Source organism: Mustela erminea, chromosome 15, assembly GCF_009829155.1.
Source record: "Mustela erminea isolate mMusErm1 chromosome 15, mMusErm1.Pri, whole genome shotgun sequence".
Classification (NCBI taxonomy): domain Eukaryota; kingdom Metazoa; phylum Chordata; class Mammalia; order Carnivora; family Mustelidae; genus Mustela; species Mustela erminea.
The window spans coordinates 44,369,787-44,373,104 of NC_045628.1; the positions used below are offsets into that span (position 1 = coordinate 44,369,787).

General features: G+C 36.6%; 1 long non-coding RNA gene across 1 annotated transcript; it reads left to right on the plus strand.

Annotated features, from left to right (window-relative positions):
• Positions 1-2,118: 2,118 nt before the first annotated feature.
• On the plus strand, positions 2,119-2,904 carry LOC116574477. The gene is made up of 2 exons (XR_004279335.1): positions 2,119-2,220; positions 2,828-2,904. It is a non-coding gene; the product is annotated as an uncharacterized LOC116574477 (long non-coding RNA).
• The last annotated feature ends 414 nt before the right edge of the window (positions 2,905-3,318 follow it).

Below are 3,318 nucleotides of genomic sequence, written 5' to 3' on the forward strand. Positions count from 1 at the left end.
CAGAGCTACTTTACATTTTAAATCTACTATATAGATGTTTAAGATAATATCTTTTCCCCAAATAATCAGCATTGTGAAATTGTCACATATTATCTAACTCTGTATGTTAAAGAGATTATTTTGTATTGCATTATTATTGGAAATCTCAAAAACCTGTATCAATTTTTTTTCTATGAACAGTTTGGAGTAACAAATGAGGCAGAATTATAACTTTTCAAATATCAAAAAACTATTGTTATATTTTAAGCACTAATATTTAAAGTGCTTCTAATTTATTTTAGAAAAACATGAAATTTATATATTACCTTAAATAAGGAGATTCTTTAATAAGGCAGTTAAAATGACCTTATAACTACCAGAAAAATATTATTTATAATTTTAATTATGAAATATTAAAAACTAGTAATATGTTGGGTTATGTTCTCTCAGGATTACTTCTACCTGTATGGAACCCTTCCTTATCCCAAACTCATAGAAATACAATGAAATGTCTTCTGTTTTGATGTCTTTTGTGAATTTTTTATTTTTTATTTTATTTTTTAAATATTTATTTATCTATTTTAGGGGGTGCAAATGGGGGTAGGGGCAGAGAGAGAAAGAGAGAGACAGAATCCTCCAGCAGATTTCCTGCTGAGCATGGAGCCTGAGCGAGGCTCAATCTCGGGACCCCAAGATCATGACCTGAGCCAAAATGAAGAACTGGCCACTCAACCACTTGGGCCACTCAGGTGCCCCTTGATATCTTTTAAACTTAGAAAGAGAATATGAGATGCTATCAACAGATGACGGAGTGAAATAATTAGACTTTTCTCTCCCAATAATTGTTGAAATGTGCAAAAATAAAAAAAAAGAAAGAAAGAAAAAGTTATGAAAGAGCCAAAGAAACAGGAAAAAAACTTCAAGTTGTAACATTTGAAAAAAAAAAAAATAGATAGCAGCTTTAAAAAAAAAAAAACAAAAAAAACAAAACAAAAACAGATATTCTGGCACAGACCAGAAAGCCTCCTAACCCTGGCCCTGAAAAGAAGATGGAGTATGAAGTGACAAAGGAAGGTAAATAGAGCAACACTCAGAATTGTCAGAAAATCTTCACTACTTCAAACAAAGAAGAATTGAGGTCAGGGAGGGGAAAAAATGAACAATCTTGCCTCTGTCTCTGTGATTTTTGTCCTGGGATCTGGTGGGGACTATTAATGGAAATATCTGCTGTAAAGAGCCATGTTAAAGCTGCAAGGTAAACAAACACAAAGGTCACCCCTGACAAAAGCATATGCACTAGGCTCTATATGTGCCCTGTTCCTTCATTTATTTAACATAACTTTCCTAAGTGCATTTATTTAACATAACTTTCCTAAGTGCATTCTAAGAAATAGCAACTATTCCAGACATTAGCATTAATGACAACAATGAGATGGCATGAGTCTGTTCTTACGGAGTTTAAATTCTACTGGGTGAGAGAGAGACAGGATAAGATTATAGAATGTAGATTATTTCATGTCATAATGAATGACTGTGAACTAAACCACTGAAGAATAATGTAATGAGGAGTATCTAGGATGAAAGAGTGGGCACCATGAGAGTGGCAAGGCCTCTCTGGGAGAGTAATGTCTGAACTGTAGCCTAAATGAAGATCCAGAGCAAAGATCAGGAGACAGAGTGATCCAAGCAGAGGGCAGAGGAAGAACACAAGCCTAAGGGGAGAAAAGGTTCATCAAATTCCCTGACTGATACCAGTCCCTAGATTGATAATGAGAGTAAGGCACACAGAGAATAAGTTTAAAGAAAGAAAACAAGCTAGATCATGCACATCATGGAAAAGCTAGGGTTTTGTCTGAGGTGGAACGGGAACTCCCAGGAATATAAAAAAATTGGAGAGTGCTACAATGTGCCCTACACCTTTAAAAGTTCATTTTGGAAGATATGTGGGAAATGGGTTTCAGAATGGCAGCACACAGGTCAGTTTGGAGACTATTCTGGAAATCCACATGAGTGGAGGGAGATAACAGGGTAGGGAAGAGGTGATGAGCAGAGATAAGTATTAACGTTTATGAATTGGGTATGTATCAAGTGGAACATAACAGAGTATGATCTGAACTTCAAATTATGCTTCCAAGGATATAAAAGGCATTTCTGAGTATATGAAGAGGATCTGGATCAGAATGAATTTCAGAAGACAGAACAGAGCTCAAATGCGACAAGAAAAGCTCTGCAGGGTCCCAGGTGAGCTCGAGTCCTCCACTCTCCTAGAGAATGCTACAGAAGCCCAGGGTGCTTGATCCTTTCCTTTTTTTTTTTTTTTAAGATTTTATTTATTTGAAAGAGAGAGATCACAAGTAGGCAGAGAGGCAGGCAGAGAGAGAAGGGGGAAGCAGGCTCCCTGCTGAGTAGAGATCCTGATGCAGGCCTGGATCCCAGGACCTTGAGACTATGACCTGAGCTGAAGGCAGAGGCTTAACCTGCTAAGCCACCCAGATGCCACAATCCTTTCCTATTTTAAAGCCAGAGGAGAGAATGAAGCCAAAGACCATCGAAGAACATGCTCTTCCCTGAGACTACATTTTCAGCACAGGACATGGGAAAGAGAAGCATGAAAGAGCATACCACACCAAGGATGGACAGACTGGTGGACAGAGAGTTTTTAGAGCTTGTTTTCCAAGCTATCACACTTAAAGTCTTCTTGCTGCAGGCCACTTGATTTTCCAGACATCCTTCTGATCCTGTTTATTCCTCAGCATCACCTTCCTACCTTTTGTGAAACTGTAAGCTTGTTAATGTCCTAAAGTGAATTTGTTACCGATATTATCTTTCTTGTTGTCACTGTTCACAGTGTAATAACCAACTGAAGAATAAAAAGCAGGGATGGATGGTGCCCTAAAGCTGAAAATCTAGTGATCAGGGAAAAAAGAGAAAAAAGGCATGAAGAAATATATAAGGAAGAGCCAGAGGCTAAGATCACCTGAAACCTTGACACAATTCTGAAAAAAGAAATACGGCCCACCAGATTCAAAATACTTTTATTAAACCATACCAATTAAAATGCTGGGAATTTGCATACTAATTAATGAGCAAATAGATGACTAAGTAAATAGAAGAGTCTAGGAATGCAGAAATATAACCAAACAGACCTGGGAAATTGATAGTGCTGTCTTCTGTATTAGTGGGAAAAATAGACTGTTCTATAAATGGGATATAAAATTAGCCATCCACATAAATAAGAAAAAGTTATAACAAACATTACTCTATATACAGGTATGAATTTGAGATGTCTTTAAATTAAAATGAGAAAAGAATAGAACTCTAGGTTTTCATATTTTATTG